A 26,232-nucleotide genomic window follows, 5' to 3' on the forward strand; every position below is an offset into this window, starting at 1 on the left:
CCTGACATTTTTTTTATAATGTACACCTATTGAAATAAAAAAGCATCAGTTTAATAATGATACTAATTCAAATCCACAGTGCATTTTTTTAAGTCTCATCAGAAGCAAAGATGTGATCTGTGATAACCTGACATAATGTACTTCAGAATATGAATGTTGTCCAGCAGTGTTAGAGGAGACAGCTCAGTGATGATTCTCACTTCCTCAGTGTGACTTTTGGGAAACAAGCAACACGGGAACCCAGAAAGATAGCTGTTTTAACAGGTAAACAGGAGATTAGAACCAAATTTGTTGTGAGGTTGTATGGCCCCACTGAAATAAGTGAGAAATAATACCTTACTCAGGGTAAACAGAATTATATGTCATTTACACTAGCCCCTGCGTAAGAAATACTGTGTAAGGTATCTGTGAAGTTGCTTCTCAGAGCCTATGAGAACAGAAAACCAGTAAGTTCATCTGGAAGTAATAGTGAAATAGTGATTATTTGCTTGGACAAAACAATCAGTGCAGTGGATTTAGCTCACTTCTAAAGCAGAACTGGGAAATTTTGCATTCTCAGTGGTCAGTGGCCATGAACAATAGTTCATGGTTCAAGCTGTCCAGGACAGCTTTCTGGGGTCAATTTCATTTTATGCCATGCAAAAGTCAAACAAAATCAATGCTTCTTACTAGCAATGTCACACTACTTAGAGAACAGCAATTCTCTAAATAAATTTATTTACTGCTTTCACTGATCTTAGTGGAGTTAAAGTAGTATGTATTTGGATATCCCTGATCAGCTAATAGGTAATTAAAAATGCCCACTAGAAAAGAGCTTTTGTTTTCAAAACTGGTATTCAGCTGAAGCACTACACTGGCAAAGAATCACAAACAGGATTATGCTTAAATAGAAAAAATCTGAACTTACTTTATTGTAGCATGTACCTCAGTGTACATCTTTAGAAGAAAAGGTAATTTCTAAGAAAGGTGCTTTATTAAAAGAATTCCACAGTTATGGAGGAAAAAAATAGATTATCTTTTCCTTTTTATTTTCTAGGCATTGTATCTTTAAAACACAAGAATTTAGAAATAGTACAATTGATATGTAAAGAAAAGCAACAAGGAAAACTTGTATGGTGCTTGGAACAACAGAAGTCATTTCATAAGATGTGTATGGGTAAAAAATACTCAGGGCTTTTTCCTGGGGATACTCAAAATGCTGCATGACTTCAGCTTGTGTACAAAGTCGTGGTAGGGTCTTTTATATGCTCATTCTGACACCCTGCATCCTTTCAGAAATGTAGCAATACAGAAAGCAATAAGAAATCCATTCCTGCAATTTGGTATTTGCCTATTCAGTTGGAACCCAATGAACTCTGAAGACTTTTATTGGAAAAAAATTGAGGGTAATCTTGCGTTATCATGGGACAAAAGTTTGAAACTCCAGCTACCAAATGGTATGGTGGCATTTTTGTTGTTGTTGTTGTTTGTTTTTGCACTTGTTTTTTTGCCTAGGCATTTATTATTTAACACAATGTGACATAATTCACAGAAATCCCCAGGAATTTAATTGTGGATGAAACTGTTTGCCATTGCATCTTAGATATTTCTGTGTGCTAAAAGAGCATCATGGCTACACTCCACATAGGAGTTAGGTCACATTTTAGAGTTTTGAGTGCTAGGCTAAACTGCAAAGCCAAAAGATAGATAGTGCTGAATCAGTGCAAAATCTCTGTTTTTTTTTTTGTTTGTTTGTTTGTTTGTTTGTTTTTAAATTTATTTCAAATACTTTTGAAGGGGTTATTTTCTTCCTTTACAATTTTAGGTAACTTCAGCATGGTCAGTTCTCTCAGATAGTTTATGAAATACCGTGTAAGTGCTTTTGCTAATGGAATAGAACTATGACCACTTTTTCACATCTAACATAGGGCAGTTAGTAGTGTGAAGATTTGGCATTAATGATCATGGAAAAAACAGCCTCAACCCACCTCATCTTAGTTCAGTTTTCATGAGAGATTTGCATACCACCTGTACAAGAGGATACAAGCAAAATAGTAATGAACATTCCACAACATAATTAACTTTAATGTACACTTTGTTAATTAAGTTTAAGTAGCAAAGCCAAGATTTTTAAAAGAGGTTCCTCTGAAGTACTAATATGATATGCGGGTTGCCCTAAAAGTAATGTCTCCTGTTTTGTTATGCTGGCACATGAAGTCAGAGGTCGATGCTGGTGGTATGCCGTTAGTGACTGAACCTTCTCACCAATATTTCACTATATTTTGGTGCCCTGAAACAGATGGTGGGAGAGGGGCAATCTGACAAAATGGTATCTGACATAGAAGTGCATATGGAACAAAGGTGTGGAACTGAATTCCTCCATGCATAAAAAATGGCACCCACTGACATTTGTTAACACTTTCTGAACACTTTTGGAGACCAAACTGTGGATGTGAGCACAGTGAGTTGGTGCGTGTTGTGTTTCAGCAGTAGTGACAGCAGCATGAAGGACAAGCCATGGTCCAGATGGCCATGCACATTTTTACGATCATGGCATGTAGGCTCTTGTTCATCGATGGAGAAAAAGCACAGCTAATGGTAGTGTCTATGTTGGAAAATAGTGTTCAGTAGCTGAGATTTTCCTCTATCAAATAGTGTTACTGCACAGTTTGTATCTGTTGCAATTTCCATGGGAATAAATCTGAGACATTACTTTCAAAGCAACCTATGTAGTTTGCTCTGTGAGGATGCTGTTCAGAGGTTTTGGATGTGTTTTCTGCTAGCAATGGTAATCATTTTCCTGCAAAAAATCCTGTATTGGTAGCACCCTATCATCATGTGTGTGATTATTTGTACCCAAATCGCATTAGTTTTGAAGATATCTTCTGATTTAATTCTGAAATGTTTTAAAACCTGAACTTCCATACCAGGTAGCTCTATCTGAAATACCTGTTGAAAATGTGCTTTGTCTACAAGACTTCTGCACAGTCTCTTCCTTTGAGGAAAAATGTAGATGAGAAACTGAGTTTTGGCTGTATATCCCCTATCTTTTCTTATCAGCCCATACACTGCATCTTTGCAATGAAAAATCTACCCAGACCTTACCCAAGTTAGAGACCTCTGTGTACTGGTGTTTATAGCAATCTTTAATAACCACCAGTGAAGAGTCATCCTTCATTTGGTGTCTTAACATCCAGAAATATATAGAACAATGTAAAAGTAAGATTTATCCAATAATAATACTAATAATTATGAATTGCTGTGGAAATAAAACATAAAAAAGCATCCTTCTCTGTTTCTTTTTTTTTTTTTCTTATGTTCAGTTGGGCCTAGGAAATGCTTAGGAAAACTTCTGACACCTGAACGCTAAGGCATGATATGCCTAAATTTACATCTATCTATATGGGTTTGTATTTCTAATTCACTGTTAGACACTTGAAAACACATCTGATCCTCTCAGGTGATGAATACTGAATAAATGTAAACCAAAGTGACTTCATACTAGGTCACACATTGGGTAGCCTAAATTAGGTGCTTTTTTTCAACCATTCATGTTTGACAGCTTTGTCCTTAACTGGTACTTTCTTCTATATATATCCCATGCTACAAATGTCAGCAAGAATGTCTTCCACTTGATTTTCCTCCCACTTAACTTTCTCAACTAGTTTGCCATGTTTTCTTGATGTCCTATTTCCTTCCTACTCTCACTTATCAGTTTCCAAACTGAAACATGTTGCTGAAAATATCAAAGGCAGATTATCCCTCATTTTAAGTGTTTACGATTCCCCAAACCAAATCCATTTTCTCTATGACTTGTACTAATGGTTAAGCCACGCGGAAAAGAAATCCAATTTACCAGACATTTTTCTGTCTACCTTCCTGTGTCTCTGGCTGCCTAGATTGGATGGCAACTCTGGCTACATCAGTGTTTGTGCAATTAATCATCTCAAAGCAATATGCGCTGCACTGCTGTAACCAACATCAAATATCTTTTAATTGTCCATTCTTCTATCATATAACTTCATGCACAGATTGGTTCTGCCCTGCACTTACCTCCCACAGAGCAATCTCTCTTAGCAGCAAATTGGCCACCTCACACATTCCCAACTTTCAGCAGGACTATAGATTTTTTAATTAGTGTGAATGGAGAGCTGAACTGACTGGAGTAAGCTGGACAAGACACCAAGTTTTCAGGTGAAAGAAAGCCTTCCCTGAGTGGGGAACAGTGCATGGTATTTTGTACAGGCAGAAATATTCAGTTGTTCTGGTTCTACTACTGCATTTGGACCTCTAAAATCCCACTGATAACCCATGTTGGACCACATTCAGGCCTCGGTCTTCTCCTGAGCTGTCCATGCCTGATGGCATTACACAGAGAAGATTTATTTAGCCTAATTATTATACACAACATTGTCTTCGTTTCAAGAGAATCAGGGAAATAGGTCTCAGCCACGGCTGGAAGAGTGGCAGCCAAAGAGAAAGGAGACTATCCTGGCACCAAAACAGAACAGCAGGTGTGGGGAACTGCCTGGGATAAATGAACATGCAGTGAGGAAATAAAAATGAAAAGCACATGTTTTTCTTCTGGTTGTTAACCTCTAGTGAATTTAAAGAGTTATCTTGACCATCTGCCATTCACTAAAGTGCTCAGCTCCAGTGCAGGTGTGTTCTGCAGGGACCAGGGAAAGCAGAATACAGAGGGGTTCCTGAGCTGCCTGACAGCAGTGGTGAGCACATCTCTGGGAGATCCATCCAGGTAGAACTCAACCTGGAGACAGAGCTCTGGGAGAAGGTGTGCAGGCCGAAGAGTATCAGGGAGTCAGAGAAGACTGATGGATGGAATTGTGCTCTACTGTCACCAAAACAGATGTAGCAGCCAGCAAGTGCACAAGTAACAAAGGAACCCCTATCCTCTTATCACCAGGCAGAAGGGGGTACCTAGGAGACAGAGGGAAATGGAAGCAGATTACTGCTTGTGGCAGCAGGAGAATCGCCTCCTTGCCTGCCCCACCCTATAAGGTGCCTTCACAGAATAGCTATGAGGCTCTGGACTTCATGGACAGGCAAAAGATGAGGTGGACCAAAATCTACCCAGGTTGACTGGGTCACTTAGGGCAAGTCAGCCTATCCGCTGTATTGTGATCACATCAGTCAAGAAAAGAAGTCAGGCTGTTGTCATAAGTCACTTTCTTCTGAGGGTAACAGAGGGTCTGGTATGGTCACTAGATCTGACACATAGGGAAGTTTGCTGCCTCTCTGGGGCCCAGGTAAGAGATGTTATTAGGAAACTCACTGCTTTGGTATGGCCCTCGGATTATTATTTATTGTAGTTTTGTCATGTTGGTGGCAAGGAGGTAGCAAAAAGAAGTCCAACGGCAATCAAAAAAGACTTAGTGGCATTTGGGCAATTGGTAAAAGGATCATGGACGCAGGTAGTGTTATTGTCTATGTTAGTAGCAGGGAACAAGACTGAAAGGAACAAGAAGACTAGCTCATCAATACATGGTTCTGAGGCTGGTGTCACCAGCAGAATTTTGGGTTTTTGATCATGGGGTACTCTAAACAACACCAGGCATGTTGGCACCTTTTGGGATGCACCTTTCTTAAATGGGGAAAAAGGGTTTTGCACAGGAGTTAATGAGGAGTTAATTCTGCAGACTAGGTGATAAGAGGCTGAAGAACAGCCCCACAGAAAGAGATACGGGGGCTCTGGTTGAACATAAATCACTAGTGAGCCCTGACAGCCCAAAGGGCCTCTCATACCATGGGATGCATCAGGCCCAGCACTTCTAGCTGGTTGAGGGAAGCAGTTATCCTTCTCTCATGCATCCTCACTTTGAGTACTATGTGCAAGTTTAGGTGTCATGTTATAAGGATGTAAAACTATCAGAGAGCATCCAAAGGAGGGCTGTGAAGATGATGAAGAATCTAGAGGGCGAGGTGTATGAGAATTGGCTGAGGTCCCTTGGTTTGTTCAGCCCAGAGCAGAGGAGGCTGAAGGGAAGCTTCATGGCAGCCTGCAGCTCCTCAAGAGGGAACTGAAGGGGCAGAGCTGATTTCTGCTCCCTGGTGGCAGCAACAGGACCTTTGGGAACAGCATGGAGCTGTTTGGTGCTAGGAAAAGTTTCTTCACCAGAGAGTGGTGGGCATGAAACAGGCTCCCCAGGGCAGTAGGCACAGACATGAGCTGATGGAGTTCAAGAAGCATTTGGACAATGTTCCCAGACACAGAATATGGATTTCAGGTGGTCTTGTGTGGAGCCAGGTGTTTGGATTCAATGTTCATTTTAGGTCATTTGCAACTCAGGATATTCTATGATTCTGTGATATATGCTCTGAAGAGGGTAGAATGGGAAGGGAAGAGAAGGTGGACTCTAAATTTAATATACAGAATTGAAACCAATGTTCTAAAAAATGAGCATTTATTTATGCAACTGAAAAAAAAAAGCAAAAGTAGATGTACAGCTGCTGCTGTATTCTTGAGGTATTCAGACTCAACTTCTAGTCTGGTTCTGACAGTGATTAAACTATTTTAATGAAATTAGTAAGTAGTTAATTTAATGCTCTTACTTCTAGGGAAGAGATCTATAATGTAGAAACAAAAAAAACCTTAGTAAATCTCACCGTCATTGTGCAAACATAACAGACATCTGACAACATAACAGTGTGATTATATGGGTCTCTCACTTTAAAAATATTACTTATTATGTATCTACAAAATGTCATTCTCTCAAATAACCTAAGGCATAGTAGACAGTATACTGAAAATGAGTTTCCTAAGTGATACTATCTACTTTAAGATCACTCTTTGCGCATTTCCTTGCTTTGCTCTGTTATCAGTGTTCAGATAATTATTATTGTACATCAGACACATCACCAAATAATGTTTATGCTATAAAAAAATATGTGAATTGAATTCTAGTTTGCATTTTTTTGCATCTACTTTGATCTCAGAGAAAGAAGAAATTTGTATAAGTAGCAACCTATAACATATATGTGAATATGAGTTTATTTTGAATTAAATTTGAAATATTGAAAGATTATATACCTCTTAGAATATTATTTAAAAACAATTATAGCATAGCTTATTAATATGGAAAAAACTGCAAAATAAAGAAAAAAATCTGTAGATAAATTATATTTTGCTACTTTGAATATCTGTGAAGTACAGTAGAAGACTTAGGTGTGAAAATTTAAATTGAAGATATGTTAATATGTCTTTTAAACAGCACCATTATTTCTGGCACCACTTTGTTTAACATTTTGATCTGATGTAGTCTAGATATATGTGTGTGAGACAAATGAGATGCATGGATTGTTCCAGAATTGGAGGTGCAGGAATGGCTAAAGAGATGTACTTCTAAGTGTATGTCTGTATAAGTAGGTGACTGTACTGTGTTTCAGAGAACTTGAACCAACAGAAAAGATCTGGCACATAAGTGACAATAAACCAGCCTGTAATTACTGTACTCTCTCAGCTGGGTGTTAGGGATAACTTAGCCTGAGGCAGGAAGTGCACACAAATTGAAAAATATGAGAGTCCTGTACTGAAGGGTTAAATGCTGTGTGTAGAAGCAAATAAAAGAGAGGAGAAAGGGAGAGAGCTGAAATACTAGTGCCAGGAGCATAAGGTCTGTAGGGCATGGATTAGCTCTGTCACAATGACAGAGAAATAAAAGTTCCAAAACTACATGTTTTAAATTAAACTTTCTGTTCTCACCACTCAAGGTTGAGGAAGAGTTGGGCATAGCCTGCTGCTGTGGCTCAGCACACCTATGCCATGTGGGGAGCAATGGAAACTGCTAATGCAACTTCCAGATTTTGAGCCACCACATCCAAGGAACAAAGCAAAGGAGGAATCTTTGATGTCAGGTGCCTTCTGCGACCTATGAATACCAAAGAGCTGCAATGCATTGATGTGCTCCTTGCTATTCTTACAATACTACCACACAAGTTGGGAGGAAACCCAGAAATCTGTCTTTATCTTAAATGCACCTCCCTGCCCACATGTAGCCTTTTAGTAATCCTATTATCCACTCACAGAGAATTGTTTGTAAATGACTTACAACTGAAAGACATTCAGCTATCTTTCAGAAACAATGAATTCTGCATTTTTAAGAAAGTATGGCTCTGTAGCCTTGCCACACACATCTCACTACATCACAGCTAGTCCCGACACAAGGGCAGCAGTACCTCCCAAAGGCTGAAGCAAGGGACATTTTATTTTCACTTTAATTGAAAAGTTAGAAATTAACAACCAGTAACAGTCAATTCATACTACACCTATAGCTAGTCACTGCATGACAGGGGGAACAGGCAATAAAAATGTTTCCTCTAAAGGTCTTGGCCATAACGTCATATTTCAAGGGCAGCATCACAGTTGTCTTCTTAGTTATGCATGCTTGTCCATCTCCCTGGACAGCGTAGGCTAATCTCACCCTGATAAACGTTTGAACTCTGATTCTGCACAGGAGAGGAAGGAACTTCAAAGGCACTCCATTATCAAACTTCCAAGTACAGTAATCTCTATATACTTAGTGGTTTCAAGTTTGTGGAGACCTTCTAGTTTAGATTTCTATTGTGTGAAAGTGTGACCCATTTCCTATCCAGTGCCACTCTCCATCCTCCTGTCTCCTCTGCATATGTTTAACCTTGACTGCTTCTTTTTGTGCTCCCATGTAATTTTGCTTCTGTTTTGCTGCTGAAGTGCATGACTCTCTCTTTTGTGTTGCATACTGTGCTATACTTTAAATAATCCTCCATGTCATAACCTGGGCTCTGTTGATCACATTATATTTCATGGCTGCTGTCAGTGATTTTCTACAATGCCTGAAGCCTGTCAGCCATTCTGTCAGGTATGTTACCTTTCTACCAACATAGCTGTGTTCTCTCTCATCTCCGGACTTCTCTGTGCATCTGGACTTTCTCTCTTATTCATTACTATGGGCTGCCCTCATATACTCAGACAAGAATTTCTTTGTGTATTGTATTAATTTGCTCCAAGCTTTTCATTAGTATTTCCTTAATCTTCAACCTGTGCTGTCCCTCTTCTGACCTACTGGTGGGTGTCACAGCTGCACCCTAATGCTGATCTCTCACTTCATAAAATCCACTTAGCAGAAAGATATTTAAAACTCATTTCTCAACTTGTCTCCCTTGACCTGTCAGCACCAAAGCTGATGGAGTGCTGCCAGAACAACGCCAGCTTCAGGAGGCCACTCTGCTTCTAGACTTCTGTAACAGGAAAAGGTGTTATTGAGAAAGCATCTTCACATCTAAAGCTTTTCAGAGTTGCACAAATTTGTTGATGTGTCCATTGACCACTGCCAGTTCTTAAATCCCTTATGGATGTAAAAGTACATCATGGAAGGTGAGCTCCCATCTCTTTGAATTCAGTAGCAGTTATACAGAAATCTAAAAGCAGAATGTGACCTTCATAAGTGTGGGCAATAATTGATACATTCAGTGGTACAAAGGCATGGAAAGCAACCCATTTGATGTATCTGGAACAAGTATGTTTGTGGGTGGCCATTTACAAACACTGAAGTGTATTTATCTACAAAAGAAACTTCCAGGTTTTAGCTAAATCAGAAAAGATTGGAAAAGAGGGGTTTTTTTTGTTTCCCATAAACACATCTGTCTGCTCGTCTATATACACTTACACAGAAATTTCCAGTCACTCAAGTCTCCAGGGTGTTTGAAAATGTCTGAAGTCTCTTTAAAGAGCAGATTAGCATGCATCCTAAAAGTTAGACCGTAATACTATTTAACTGCTCTATTTTTCCATTATGGGCCTGTCAGCAGGAATATGTTGCCCTATAGTACATGACAAGTGAAAATGCTGGTAACATTGTTTTTCATAGACAGAAAAAATACCAAAGAAGCAATTTCTTAGCTAAAATGTCACCTGTTAGATGTATAGGGCTCACTATATTTTGTTGCCCTGGTAACGAATGGTGTAAAATGACTCCTTTGCAAAGCTTCATCAGAATGATTGCATCCTGCTTTTTCCATCATTTTACAAGAGGCTGTTTTCATTCTCCCTTCCTGACCATATTAAGTGTAAAGAGATTGAATTACTGTGCTGTACCCTCTCCATCCGATGTGGATTTAAGAGTTGATATTGATGTACTGAGAACTGCGTTCTTCTTCAAGAAAAAAAGCTACAAATTATAATGAATTTGACTTTTATGTATCGACCGCTCAAGGAGTGAAGTAGTGTTTCTGCACCCAGGGGATAGACACGGCATGATCAGCATTTTTCACTCGAACGAATCCAATTGATAAAGCAATATACTCAGTGTCACTTTGCTTGATCTCCAGGTTTAACAATAGTCATGCTAAAAGTAGATACATTACTCCATAAATTTTCCTCATAAAAAATGTGCTAGCCATTGCTTTATACAGCTGCACTCTCTCCAACTTTCCACTGAGCAGGGCAGAAAATGATGAACAGAAATATTGCACCAAGAGCATGCAAGTGTGGGCAAGCGGCCCGTAAGTATTGGAAATACTCATGTGTTTACAGCTAGAAAACCAAATAAAGGACCTTTAGGTGGATAGTGATATCTTTTCCTTAAGTTTATGTGCACCTTGAGACCAAATACCACCATCAGCATGCTGCTGCTTGAAGATGGCATTTCTGGCCAGCTGCAGAACCAAGCAAAGGGTTACATGAGCATTAAGGGTACAAAGGAATATTGTCAACATTTTCTAACAGTATGGTAACCTTAGACCAGTAGTTAATTTTCTTAGTTATACAAACAATTATTGTGTGAGTCACTAAGACACAAATGCAAATTACAGAATCACAGAATCATAAAGGTTGGAAGGGACCTCTGGAAATCATCTAGTCTACCCCCTCTGCTAAAGCAGGTTCCCTAGAGCAGGTTGCACAGGAAGATGTCCTAGCAGACTTTGCATATCTACGGAGAATGACACTCTACAGCATCTCTGGGCAGCCTGTTTGAGTGCTCTGTCACTCTCAAAGTGAAAAAGATTTCCTCATATTCACATGGAACTTCTTGTGCTCCTGTTCGTGTCCATTGTCCTGTGTCCTGTCATTGGGCACCACTGAAAAGGAGTGGCTCCATCCACTTGATACCCACCCTTTAGATATTTATATCCCCTTTCAGTCTTCTCTTCTCCAGCCTGAACAGTCCCAGGTCTCAGCCTTCCCTCGGATGGGAGATGGTCCAGGCCCTTTATCATCCATGTAGCCCTTTGCTAGGCTCTCTCTAAAAGATCCTTGTCTTTCTTGAACTGAGGAACCTAGAACTGGACACATCACTCCAGATGTGGCCTCACCAGTGCAGAGTAGAGGGGCAGGATCACCTCCCTCTACCAGCTGATCATACTTATTTTAATGCACCCCAGGATGCCATTGGCCTTCTTGGCCCAAGGGCACACTCTGGCTCATGGCCAACCTGTTGCCCACCAGGACACTCAGATCCTTCTCTGCAAAGATCCTCTCCCACAGGTTAGTCCCTAATCTGTACTGATGCATGCAGTTATTCCTCCCCAGGTGAAGGATTCTATACTTGCCCTTACCATGTTTGTTACTTAAAGAGAATCTGTTATTCCTGCAATAGAAGATTGTAGAAGAATCTTGTAGAAGATTATGGGCACAGTAAAGATCATTAGCAATGTAACACTTTTGTAGTTAATTGAAAGCTATGGAAAATCAGAATTAAAATTGTAGGGTCTAAACTTTTTTTTTTTTTTTTTTTTTGTAAATTGAGCAATGTCTATTAAAAAAAAAACAAAGCTGTTAAATCCTGGTATGTAATTGATTTTTTTTTTTTTTTTTTTTTTTTACACAGAGTTTATTGCCCATATAAGTTACATTTCAGTTAGAGTACAATACAGAAAAAGTGGAAGGGGAAGAAGGTGGATATTTAGTGAGTACGTAAACGTTGTCAGTGACATTAAGATAATAGGAAATTGAGAAGATCTATTTTCAGCTGGTTTATTGTGTTCATCTCATGCTCAATCCTGCAGAGAAGTTACTCAAAAGATCTCCTTCCTATTTCTTCTTTCAGAAGTTTCAAAATGCACTTCCTAATTCCTAGCAAGTAGGAAAGGAATACGAGACTTAATTCCAATGAATTTTCATCTAAATTAAAGACAGACATTTAATCACTTATGACTGTTATGCACCTTGACTTCTGTAAACAGTGAAGACTCCTATTCACAGCCATGTATAATATTATTTAGGCATCAAAACTCACAGTGGAGAGAAAAATAATGTTAGAGTTGGACCAGGGTTCACCAGCACTCTTCTAATTCTTCGGAAATTGATGGCCTGGACCTGGATGGTTTCTTCAGCTCCTATATTTCTTGCTGTTGCTACTTATGATAGCCATCATGGTCATCTAGCTGCTGCAATGTTACTGGGCTGGAGTGCACATGTATAGAAAGGATAGAGAGCTGGCTGTGTTGGGTTCTTGAATTTAAGAGTTTTCCAAATTAGATTTTCCATGATAACCCCGTAGGGTTTGTAGATATTCTTTGTACCCCTACAGTATCTGTAAAGCTGTGGTCAGATAGATAGACTTTGTTAGTTACATTTTCTTCCTTGTTCTAAACTGCTTGACATCTTTTGTCACATATTTCTACTACTTTTCATACCTAAGAACTGGCTCGTACACAGTACATTTTGACATAACTCAGTTGTATTTGACAAGCATCTTTAGCCCAGAAAAGCCTCTTCTCAAAGAATGTTCACTGCAAAACTTATTTAGATCCTTATAGGCCACTGCTGTTTCTTTTCCCCTCTCCACCTAGAACTGTGTGTCAGGGGTATCATACTCTACTTTGAGAAATTAAATGAGTTTACATGCCAAGTTTAGCAGTCAGACCCACACAGAAGCTGCTATTCTGAACATGTTGCCTGCCAATATGCTTGCTTTTTATCAAAGGATAACAAGCAAGAAGTTCAGCAGATTCTTAAGATGCCTAGGAAATCCCATTTGAAGGACAGATGAAGATTCCCATTTGCATAGCAAAATAAGAACAACAACAATTCCTAAGAACTAACAAAACAATGTCTGGCTTATGAACAGCTGATGTGGTGTTCATCTTCATAGTATGCGTTGTTCTCCTCAGAAGCTGTATTTGGTGTAAATACTGCCATGTATACTTTTTTTTTTTTTTAAACACTGCTGTAATGATGGCCTAGATGACAATCTTCTCTCTTTGAGGGAGCTGGTATAAGAGCTTTTTCATTTTGTGCTCAATCACTGAAACCATCCCTCATCCATATTTTAGTGAACTTGAAGGCTGCCACGCATTACTGCCCTGTAAAAATATTTCCTTTGCAGGATTACGGCACCAGGAGGAACTGACAAGCATGGAGAGTCCTTTCTGGAACGTGTCACACCTTGTGGGCTCAGGCGGTCAGCTGAGAAATTTCAGGGTGGCCAGGAGTTTGGGAGGTAGGGCACATATTGGGGAAAGAAATGCTGTGAATGGTTGGAGAAGCAGAAAGAGCAGAGGCACAGTGACAAATAAAAGCCTCGTCTAATCTCCCGCACCTTTGAGTTGTTGTTGCTTGTTGCTCTCTTAGCTGAAAGAAGCTTCATCCCTGCCTTCATGGCCCTATTATAAAGGCAGTGATTTATGTTTTGGATTCATGAGCACACTATCCTTGTACCAAACTGTACTGCTGCTCTCTCCAGAAGCAAAAAGGCTGACAGCCTCCTTTATGCAGCTCTAGGTTAGATTTTTATTTATCATTTTTTCCTGGCCTAGCTGTAGAGAATGGAAAAGGATGGAGGGAGAAAGTTTTTTTTTTTTTCTCTAGGGTAATTGGACCACCTGCCTGCAATCATCTCTGACCTTTGGATAAACAGGATTCCACTTTGCTGTGCTTGTGCAGTCCCTCAGTATTCATGAGTGTAAGTAAGATTCACTTAAAAAAAGGGACATCTCTCTATTAGGATAATTAAATAGTGACAAGGAACCCTACCATAACAAAACTCCCCAATGGAAAATGAACTTTGCCTCCTTTTTGCCTGCCAAGGGGGAGGGAATGTGTGAAAGTGGGTAAGTATTCATCATACAAACACACTGACAAATGTAATCTTTCTTCCCCTCTATTCACTATGATCTTTCACAGCGAGGCAGTACAATTGTCTACCTGAAACCTCCATATCCCTCTCTTCCCCCCTTTTTTTTCCCTGGAAGGTCATTTTAAAATCTCTTTTGATGGGTTCAGCAGATCTCATCATAAATCATCCTGCACACACACGCACACACACACACAGGCACAGCACCTAATCAGGATGTTGCTGCTAATTTAGCCCTGCTGATTTGATATAACTGGATAGAGTTTTATGATTCTCTGTGATTGTAAATATGCCTGCACTCATTCACAGCCTGGGAAGGCTGGAGGGCCATTACATCTTAATTGGGTAATTTCTTTTTAAATCTCTGCAGGCTAGGTTGCTGCTTCCACAGCAATCTGGGCCAGGGCATTACTCCCAGCCCTTACCTAACTCTAGAAAATTCTGGGAATATGACTCCCACCAAATCCTTTTGATATTTATGGGTCCTTAAAGAACTCATAATTGACTTTTTTGGGAATGTACAACAAGGGAGTGTGGAGAGAAGCCTGGTAGCCAGTGGTAAGTTCATATATTGAAAGAGTGTGTGATAGCCCTGCAGAACTAGGGGTGGGGTGAACTGAGAAATCTAGATGGAGACACTGGTTGAGAATTCACACCTGCCTGTGGAAGGTGATTGGAGTTAATCTTCACGCTTTTGCACTGCCAGACTTCAAGAGGAGACAGTACAGCTTCCTGTAGTGGAAGGTAGACCTGCATTCCTCTAAGACAATAATAATGCCTGTAGAGAGAGATTTAAAAGAAAATTATTCAACTATTTACTTATACATGGGCACTTATGTATATATATACACATACATTTTCACTTACGTATTTTTCTTTTATTTTTCACTGTATTCAACAAATGTTTGCTTAGAAATGAGCAAAGAAAACCAAGGATTTATTGCAGTTGCTATTTTTAGGTCACTGTTACACAAAAGGTTTTGCTCCCTCTGTAAATTATGCTTTTGCATTAAGTATGGCTATGGAATGGTAGGAAGCTATAGACAAACTACATAGGATTTATTTTTTCATTCATGCCAATCCAGATTAAATCTATCCAAGGCTAATAACAGCCACTGTCACTTGCACTGGAAGGACTTTTTGGTTGTCTCAGTTCAGTTGCAGCTATGAAAGGAAGTACTGTCCACTAAAATGCAGCCACCACACTTTGAATTTGGCTAACAGGATAAAGAGCAAGAGGCAGCAGAAGTCTGATGAACTTTCTCAGTAATGTAGTGGCTCAGAGGGAAAGAGGCACACGAGTGGGTCAGGACCAGGGAAAAGCCATGAATCGATTCTACAGACAACCACAGATGAAGGTTGTATGACCAAAACATGTAATTACAGCTTAATTTCTTTACATTGTTTTAACACTGATTTAGGAAAAAAGAATATATATTTCCTAACTATTTTAGATTGCATCACAAAAATCTAGCTCTGAATGCTTCAAGCTCATGGTGACAGTGTCAGAAGATAAGCAGGAGAGTGCATGCACTGTTTTTGTAAGAAAAAGGACTGGGGAGTGGGAAATCACGGGTTGTGATTCCCACAACCGCTGAATCTACTCAGTAAATTATTTTTTTCTTTAAAAAGAGCCAGCAATCAGTGCTGATTGAAATACCTTTGAATGTAGTTATAATGAAATTCCATTTCTCGCCCATACCGGAGTTGCAACCATTGTTGGTAATGGTCTCCTTCAGAGCAATACAGTTATTGCTGCCTTGGGAGGTATCATGGGAAGCAAAGGCAGGTGATCCCTGAATACAATTTAACAATAAGAGTTTTCTGTAGAGTCATACCCTTGGATTGTCTGCTTGCTTTCTGGATCTGTCCAGGAGAAGGAAGAATAATCTAGGCATGTTCTGCATGAACAATAAAGAAACCAATAGATAAAAAAATATTTTTATTTCTAAAATGACAATTTGCAAGATCGTACTTTGTTGTTGAGATTCCTGGTATTATACTGTACACATACAATGATCCATTGTTTTAGATATTGGGTCAGTTTTTAACATATTGTGTGGCAGGTCAGATAAAATCTGTTTTTGAATGCGTTGTGGTTTAACACTGAAAGCAGCTAAGCAGCAGAAAGCCTCTCTCATTACTCCTCAGCAGGATGGAGGGGTGAGGATCAGGGAGAAAATGACATGAAGGAAATGAAAGGAAAAGCTTGCATGTTTAAGATAGGAGAAGTGTAATGAGAGAAAAATTTAAAGGCCACGTGGAAGCAAAAGGAGAAAAAAATTATTCTCTACTTCCCATCATCAAAGGATGATGGGAACTTCTTAGGAAGCAGTGCCTCAATACATCTTAGTGGTTGCTTGGTAAGACAAATATTTTCATAATGCCTTCAAATGCTTTAATAAGCAAGAAGAGACTTCAATCTCAAAATTTTTTAAAAAAGGAGGGGATGAGAGGGAAGGACTGTGATAATTTTATGGTATTTTTGTCCCAATAACAGTTCAATTCCACTATGCCACTTCCCCCCCCCCACCCCCATTCAACAGAACAGGGAAAAATACAACAAAAAAATCTCGTGGGTTGAGATACGGACCAGGAGATCACTCGCCCATTACTGTCAGCTGCAAAACATACACAGTGTAGGAAGATTAACGTAATCTATTGCCTTTTACTAACAGCAAGAGCAGTGAGAACTAAAAGCAAACTAAAAAGACCTTCCCTCCATCCACCTCCATCTACCTCCTCCTATCAAGCAGCACAGGGGAATGGAGGTTTTTCCCTGCCACTCCCTTATAGTCACTCTCTTTACCTGCTCCCCTGGGTCTCTCTCACGGGATGCCGTCCTTTCTAAACTGATCACGTGTGTGCTTCCCACAGGTTGCAGCCCTCTGAGCACTGCTCGATCACGGCTCTGTCCCACGGGGCCCACCCGTCCGGCACTGCTCCCCACGGCTCCGCACGGGCGACAGCTCCCCCAGCCTTCCTGCCCCACCGCGGGCAGCTCTCCAAAGCTGCAGCTCCTCCCAAGGGGCTCTCCATGGGCCGTGCCTCCTTCAGTCTCACCCACTGCTGCACCGCGGGTTCCTCCTTGTCTGCATGTGGAGATCTGCTCCGCGGCTGCAGCGGACAGCCTGCTCCTCTTCTATGGACCTCTCCTGGGCTGCAGGAAGCTGCTGCTCCGGGCATGGAGCTCCTCCTGCACTGGTGCAGCAGTTTTTCCCTTTCTTAAATCTGCCCTTCCAGAGGCACACCCACTCATGGCTCAGCTCTGGCAGCGGCAAGTCCCTTTTGGTATTGGCTAGATCTTGCTCTTGCCTCGCATGGTTGCTTGCTCCACTCACAGAGGTCACCCCTGCAGCCCCTCAGCTACCAAAGCCATGCAAACCCAGTGCAGCATGGCATGACATAACATGAACTTGTGCATAAATCAGAAAAAAAATGTTTCATTAAAGGGACACAGAATTAGAATCAGACATGTTACTCTAATCACTTAAAGTCATTTCCTTCATTCAGTGTTGTAACTAACCTGCAGTAAGTAACAGGTGATTTTTGTTGTTACCAGATAGGATAAAAAAATAAGATCCTTTCCTCATTTAGCTTCAGTTTAAAGGTTATTGCCTGCCAGTAATGTTTCTTAGTTTCCTATATGATTATAAACACAAAAGAGCTTTGAATGGCACACAATGAAAGTGTATATCTGGCTGTCATGTTTTCAGCCCTGATAACATGAAGTTCTTCCTGCATAACTCTAAAGCTCGCTTCTGTTATTTTCATAAAGAAGTTTGCCTGAATCAGTGATGTTTTGTTTCCTTAGAAATCCAGTTATTGAAGAATAAAATATCCTGAAAAATAGATCTCTTTTTCTAGTAGGTTTTTCCAACCATTAGCATGACATTTTGGCCTTGTAAAATACTCTTCCCAGTCTTCCTCTCTGTTGTGAAACAAGGCTCCCTGATGGACTTTGGTAAAACCAGAGTATCCTACTCAGAAGCAGAAGCTTGTATCCTACAGTGGTCTGCTCTCAGTAATGAGGAGCTGCAGGGGAAGGGCCCACAACCCAGCTAGTCAGCAGAAAGAAAGAGGCATTTATTTGTGACTATTTATTGCATTTCAGTGAAGGTTAAGATAAGTCAAAAGAATTGCTCATTATGTGTGCCACCTGTTCTAAAGGGACTGTAAAAGGAATTTAGAGAACTAGGTCTGATATAAACTTGCAGTTTACAAATTCTGGAGTTACTGAGGTGAATCCACCAAGGTTTTTGCTGAAAGGTTCCAGGTAAAGTCAACAGGAGTGATGTGTCAGAAACTTACCTTAGCAATGCATTGCTCTGAGAGCTGTCAGGGTAAATTAGCTGTAGGAACAAACAATTTCCCAATAGTAATGTCCCACCTAAAATACTGTGTACCTTAAAAATCACCATCCCAAACAATAAAGGACAAACAGAAACTCTTGTATTAGTGTGCCTATATTTTAAACTAGTGTGTCTGCTGAAGTAATCCCTACAGAAAAGCCAGAGAAATTAAGTTTCCTGACTTACATTCCAGTGACTTCAGAAAATGTCTTGGCAGCCCCTTTTATATTGTAGTGGTATTTTCCTTTTCCCTTTGAGTAGAAGTGGTAAAAGCTGTTTAAATGGCGTGTGCATTAACGATTATTCTGGGGACCAGGACAGTGATTGTCCTTCGTATTTCTACTTCCACCATGCTTAAAGAGAGTTCCAAGGTCCTTTATTTTTGCTTGTGAGAAAATGACCTGCTTGGCCTTGGAGAAATGCAAAACAAGTACTGATGGCTACAGCCTGAAGCAATTTCAGACCAGAAAGGAGCCACACATTTCTAATAATGAGGATGATTAATGCTTTTGCCAAAACACAAGTTATGCTTGTTAGACGTAAATTAATGAGATGAATGCATGTGTAACTAGATGGCATTTATCTGGTATACAGGAGGTGAGATGAGATGATTTAGTAGTTTCTACTCATCGTGTTTCTTCAGAGATATGAAACTAACCATTAGGGCATGGTTTTTGAGAAAATGTTGTACTTCTTTCCTTGACCTCCTTTTCTCTTTGTCCACGGTGTCTTGCAAAACTGCATCTCCCACTTTTTCCAGTAATGGATTCCTCATCTGATTCTGCTTCCAAAGCAGCACAGCAAATGGAAGTGGGAGACATTTATTTTCCATGTTCTTCCTTCAAAGATTGTACCACATGCAGCTGGCCCTAATTGATGGTCTTGCCAAATTGCCTATTACCTCTTGTTGGTTTTCATATTACTGAATCAGAGATTCTTGCAGCAGTACATTGTCTCTCAGCATCATTTCCTGAGACACTTAGCCAAGAAAGTTTAGGACATAAGTGGATAGAAACCTACTGGCTGCTCTCCATTACTCTCGGATATTTCATTAATTATGCAGAGACAACTGAGATCCTTGTGCCGTGCAATGCTTGAATCCTGCATTGTTTTCAGGTCTAAGTGACCCAGAATTCAGATGCCAGGAGTCAATTTCCTGCAAAGGAATGGGTAATAATGGAGTTGCATAGCATTACATTAGATTTCTTTGTGTTAGGCAATAAAAATAGCAGGCAAAATTTTCCCCTCCCATATAAAGGTTTGAAAAGGCCCAGAAGCATAATGGCTTTCAGAATCTGGGGCATTATCTGTCAAGATCTTCTTGAGGGAAAGTATTAATTAATTTTCTGATCCAGATGTTTTAAGTCTTTGCAGAAGTCATCTTCTTTTGTCTGTAAGTTTGAAAGAGACATTCAATTTACAGTTGACCTTAATGAAAACCAGATCATCTTTTCCCATGACAGTCAAGGGAGAAAGAAGAGAAGGCAGGAAGGTGTACATTCTAAAGTAAAGTCTCCCTTCAAGATGGCAGAATTTGTGTTGTGTTGAGCTTCTGGCCTTATTTGTATTTCATGTATTGTCAAAAGATGAGAGTCATCTTCCTGAAGAATTTTTGTTTCTTTTTAACTTTGTTTCTCAGTTCTCCATATGGAATGTAGGAAAGAGCTCTCTTCTTTATCTTTTTCCAGACACCTGCCCGAAGCTGGTCAAAGCTGAGAAGGGAACAACAATTCTCTGTTTCCCATGGATGCTGTCTTTTCTGACACATGGCTCCAGCCCAGTGAAAACACTGCAGGAACACATATGCTAGATGTCATTGAGCTGGCTCATTTGTTTGCTAAGTCTCTGTGTTTCCATAGGGTTCTTCTATGTGCAGATCTGAAGATGCAGTCTGGTCCTGAATTTCTAGCTAGTAAGAATACAGTCCTTCAAATTAATTGATCTCATTTCCTGCCAGACTTCTGTGCTTATTAGCCAATGTGATGCCAGCTATAGATCCTTAAGTACATCAGAAACAAAAGGCTATTATTTCTGGCTAAATTCCAGTAGGCTCATTACCTTCTGCTTCTTTTTAAAATTCCCTCTGCAATTATATTCAATAAGATTGTCTTCTTTAAAAAATTATTATTATTATTTCTTTGTTGTACTGGTTTATGTCTAGATGTGCTCTGTGTGTCATCTTTCACGCCAGAAGTGGCTGTATTTCAGCAACAGTCAGCTCTCTATTTTGAGTTTTCAAAATCATTTTGAGTTTTACTGCTGAAATCAGCTCTAATTATCATTGTCCACATATAATGTTAATAAGTTCTGCTCCATGTTTTGGACTACTTAGATGACAGATGTCTTTAAATGAAAAAGGTTGCTATGTGCAACATTTAGAAGAAAGAGCCTTTTAGATGAGAGTAGCAAGCAAATTTCTTAGCTGGCAAATTGACTTCTCCACTGAGAACTGGTGGTCAGTACACGTGTGTCCCAAAACGAGATATCCCTCCCTTGCAACACATGAGTTTGTTTCCCCCTAATAAAAGATATTTTTAAGTAAAATATAACATAACGCCTGAATTAGATTTTGCAAGAATGAGGAACACCATGAGTAATCATATTGCTTCAGGCATGATGGATGCTACTTTGTGCAACATTATTTTCTTGAGCTTCATGGACTGTGTACAGGCACACAATGTAAACTATAATTGAACTAAACCATGTGAATGAGTTTGTTATGAGGCTAATATGGTGATGAGTATAATCTAGGAATTTGCTGGGAAAAAAAAAAACAGCATTGGAAAATATTTCTTGCCTTTTTGGTAACTTGAGGAGAAAAAGAGGAGGGGAGGAATCCTCATTAAGTGTGTTTTTGAGCTGGATACTGTTCTCTCACCCTTTCCTTCAGACAATTTCCTTGCAGCCGCGTAGCAGCCTGCAGTCGTGGTGCCCGAGGTTGAACTGGCCGGAGCTTTTGCTCGGGAGGCAGCAGAGGGCAGTGCAGAGCTAAGGCTGGTGCTGCAACCTGAGCCGTGGCAGTAAATTTTCCTAGTTATTAAATAAAATCATAGGGCTAATTTAGCCTCAGAGGAAATTAAACTGCTAATTACATGTATATAAACCACATAAAATGGCCCCAGTTGTTGCACCAGAAGAAAAAGAAATAACCCAACTTTGTTGCTTATATTTAAAATACGTAATTATGGCAAGGGGCAGGAGTTTGAGGAGATTTTGTAAGGGTTGTATGGCATTGTACATGCCTGTGTGTGTATATGTGTGTGCGTGCGTGTGTTTATAAGATTGAGTGCCTGTATGAGAGAGCAATCTAACCATTTCCACAGCCCATCTCCTGCTGAGTAAACAATAGTGCTCTTTTCTCTTTCATTTATCCAAGCCAATGTCTTTATAAATGCTGGATAATATGCCCTTGGGTAACATAAGGGCAAAGCTCTAATTGAATCAGGTCAAGACTCCACACATTATCTCTGATAGCACTTTTTAAATGTAGCTTCCACTGTCAGATCATCTGCCTCTGAATCACTGTATTGGAGGTAATTCTGATGTTAAGAAATTAACACTGGGGATCTTATAAATATACAGTTGGAAGAATTATTGGTTGGTGATGTCAAGCTTGCAATGATCTGTTAATAACCCTGATAGCTGTTAAAAACCATCTCAGCCAGATCAATTGGATGTCTTATGACTTCTAAATGTGTCTAAGGCTTAAGGAAGGATAAACATCTTGTGTTTTAGATCACTTGAAATTCTTTAGCACCATGAGATGTCTATTTCTTTTGTTTGCCTGTTCCTTTAATATAATTGAAAACTGAGCCCAAAGCACGGTCCAAAGGATCAAAACAGATAATGTTTTTATTGCATGTCTCTGATTCAGCAGCCTGCATGGCTAAATGGTTAGATATTAAAACACATTTGGGCATTCACCCTTATGTCAGCATCATGAAGCTTTGCTGATAGATACCTGCTTCTGAACAAAATGATTGAAGGTAACCTTCTGTCCTTATAGGGGTGGAGGACGCTAGCACTCATGTTCTGTTTTTCCTATATGTCCCAGTAATGTCTCTGACTGTTTCATGACTGGAAAGATATGCAGTTTGTATCTAAAAGCAAAAGTGAAGAACCATATTAAAAATGTATTAAAAGCACGGAAATACACTACATTTTCATGAACTAGCCCAATCATACTGTGTATGTCCCATATTGTGCAGTGCAGTCTCTCCAGAAAAAAGAGACAAAATCCTTCAGCACCATAAGATTGTCAATATTATTTCTTAGATTAAAAGATTAACACTTAACACTCTTTTGCTCTCTGGTTGAGAAATTTTGTCGCCTGCAAAATAAAAATTTGACGTATGCCCAGATTGAATTCTGGAGGTGTACCTCTCACTTATATATATTTTTCAGTTTATTCTTCTAAGTCTTATAAAAGTTTTTTGAAAAGATAATAATGATCCATTTTACTTATCCATCAAGAGCTTTGAACTGAAAGCTTTTTTTCCGGAGTACATAGTTAGAGCATTAGGGGCAGTATGGGTAGAACAGCCAATCAGAGTAATGAGTCTCCACTGCTTGAAAAAGCAAGATTAATCTAAATGAAATACTTTCCACTATGGCAATTTTAACTAATTCCCTCATGAAAGTACAAGAGATATGTGAAACCCCTACCATCAGCATAAACCTCCTGGTAGGGCTAGACAGGTAATACCTTTTAAGCTCGTTAATGTCTTATCCTGCTGGTTTCTACAACTGACTCAAAGAATAGCTGAGTACTTCTCAATCTGTCATTACAGAGGAAAGCGACTTTCAACATGGAGATGGAAAGAGTGATGCTATGTTTTATATATCATGGCTTAACAATGCTAGTATGGCTGCCACTGTCTGGACTGATGTAATTCATGCCCCTATTAGTCTCCCCAGTACCTTTGTAATATTTAGGTAAAAATACTGAAGGAGGAAGTTCTCTCAAAAGGAAAGATTTATTTATTCATCTGTCAGGTTTCTGTTGGAGCTGTCTAGGCTTAACATGGGCAGATCTCTTCTCAAAGGCTGTCACAAAGGGGCACCTGCGCTGTGTATTAACAAGTGTTTTATGCGAAGAAGCTGGAAGAGCTACTTTGCAAGCTGGCCTAGTTTAGCTGCAGCTCATTCCATTTTTGCTGCAGGAGCAATTTCTGTCTGCCTATGTAAATGCTTTGCAGTAACAAAATGCATGCTTCTTCCTTCTCTTCACAATCATAGTACTTTATGAGTTCTGTGCACCAGTCTCAGCAGTTATACAGCAGCAACAGTTGAGCTATGGTGATTTGCATCAGCTAAGGATCTGTCTTTTTTCCTCTAAGGTTCCTCTGATCAGTGTTAAATAAAGACTCCTAGAGAAAACTTGTTTCACTAACTTACTGAAAAATATTTGCAAATCTGAACATTACAAGTGAAGGAACAGAAGAGAAGAAGGGTTAAAAAAAATGCATTCAGAATCTTGCAGCTAGCAAAATTAAGAACCTCTGCTTGATCTAATGATTTTCCCTATTCCAGAAAAAATAGTAGTCAGGATGCCTGTCCAGAAGAGAAGAATCACTGGGCATCTAATGAAAAACAGCAGTGCTGCTTTCACCTTGGCAGAAACTTCTCCCATTTCCCTTCTCATTAATGTTTTTTTTTTTTTTTTTTTTTTTTAACTTGGTTTGTGTCTGACAAGACAGAAAAACTCCCATGAGACCGTGGCTCTTCTGATGCTGCTGCTCGGTCCCTCTAGTAGTAAAAGATACTGGGGCAGTATACAAAGCCACCAAGAAAGTGTTTCTAACATTTTATTTTGTGTTGCTTCAGGTTTAGAAGGAAAATAGAGAACTGATTTTTTTTTTTTTTTTTTTGCATTCATTTAGCAATGAGTGATGTTATCTCCAGGTTCTCTGGTTATGTTTCTATGGTACAAAGGTAACTGGAATAGAACATGAGGGAGCTGTTGTTGTTTTTCATAGGGTGTTTGCTGGAGACAATGTCTCATGCTCCAAAAGAAACTCTGTTACAGACACTTTGATAATAACAGTACAGAACTTCTGTGCTAAAATAAAAGGTATTATTAAGCACCTTGCAATTTAGCAAAGTAAACTCTCAACTATTGGATGTTGTATCAGTGTTTTGCAGAAGAAAAGATTTAGCCTTAAAATTGTAAGAGACTATTTGTCTCTATCAACCAACCTTGGACCATAAAAAATATGAAGTTTACAGGAAAGGGAGAGTATCAACAACCAGGAACTGAAAATCTTCAAAAAAATGATTCTCTGTTGCTTCTTTGGGTAACCCATATTTTTGGATGACAAGCTCCCTGGACTCAGCATCTTAATTCCTGCACATATCTGGGGTTCTTTTCTCAGATTTCATCTGAGAAAAATGGAATCCTTCCACCCAGCTGTTTGGTCATAGTCTGTTATGAAATAACTTGAAAAACAATCACTAATATTTTTCTTCCTCCCAGCACGCTGGTGATCTGCTGTGGTTTTGCCTAGGGAGAGCTGAGACAGGTGGAGCTGCCATATTCACTTCATACACTTCTCCTATGCCATGGTATCAACCTCCTTCATTCCACTCAGGCAGCTAAAGTGAACTATTATTTAGGAGCCCATAACACCTCATAAATGGCTCATTCAGTAAAAGGCTGAATTATGTTCTTCCAAACAGCTAAGGGCAAATCACTACACTGGAGAGAAAGAGCAGGACAAATTCACGTGTATTTCATTTTAGTAAGAAACAAAGGAAGAAAAATTAGGTGAATCCAAGTGGAAAAAGATAATTTAACATAAGAGGATATCTCTTTCTGCATGTCAGACAATATTGCAGGGTAAGAGAAAAAAAGACCATAAAACTATATGTCTTTTTATACAGATACTGCTTATTTATGCTTTTAGACTACACATAACCTCACTAATGGAGAAGACTAGCTGACAGAACTGGCACACAGCAAAACAACAGAAACTTTAGTGTGTGTAGGATCCATCGCAGAGAAATGTTATTTTCCATTTTTAATCACAGAATTCAAGAGAAGTCAGAGAGAACATTGACAATGTAAAAGGCTACAAAAAAAAAAGACGAGTTTAACAGAAATATCTTAAGGTAAATGTAGCAATTATTGGGAACTGGGGCAATAAAGATCTGATAAAAAAAAAAATTGCAGATGTCTTTTCTGCCAAAACTGCTTGCAGGCTTGCGAAAATAAGTTGAATTGCTTAAAATAGTAGTTTTATAATCCGAATACTTTCACAAATAATTTAAGATAGCATCTTCCTATGATGTCAATAGCAATAATGATCTGCTTTATTTACAAATAGATAGCCTTATTTCTAATATGACGTGTAAAGATGACACGGTAGAACCTCCATATTACTGATTCTTCAATGTAGAAAGGGTGCTTTCAGGACATATGCCCACAGACTAAATGCACTGAAACTGAATGTTTTAACAGCAAGACATGATAAACAGACTGAGGAATTCAAGTCTATCAGACTGAACATAGATCTTCAGTGAAATACTCATGTTACGTTTTTAATTTTCTTACACCTATCGGATATTTCCTGGTCAGGATTAGATCTTTGCAATGCAAACACTCACCTTGAGTTGTACATTCTTCTGAAACCTTATGAGGGGTTAGGTGACTGCTAGATCCTTCTTCTTCTCTTCTGGACAACTTCCTCTCTTCTGAAACCATATTAAATACACGGTGGCATGACCTTTGGTCAATTCTGATGAGAAAATCAACCCAAAAGCTGGAAATGATACTTGAAAATATTGTTAAGTAGGGTAAGCTCATATAAGAACCGGAAAGATCATACCTGTTT

The 26,232-nt window shown here is 39.3% G+C and overlaps 1 long non-coding RNA gene across 2 annotated transcripts; it reads right to left on the reverse strand.

The window, feature by feature from the left end:
• On the reverse strand, positions 11,797–17,421 carry LOC110390290. 2 transcript variants are annotated; one of them, XR_002433668.1, is made up of 4 exons: positions 16,858–17,421; positions 15,709–15,949; positions 14,705–14,826; positions 11,797–12,046 (listed from the first exon to the last, which is right to left on the reverse strand). It is a non-coding gene; the product is annotated as an uncharacterized LOC110390290 (long non-coding RNA). The 2 variants fall into 2 exon arrangements; XR_002433667.1 differs by lacking the exon at positions 11,797–12,046 and having other exon boundaries at positions 13,091–14,826.

Source organism: Numida meleagris, chromosome Z, assembly GCF_002078875.1.
Source record: "Numida meleagris isolate 19003 breed g44 Domestic line chromosome Z, NumMel1.0, whole genome shotgun sequence".
Lineage (NCBI taxonomy): Eukaryota > Metazoa > Chordata > Aves > Galliformes > Numididae > Numida > Numida meleagris.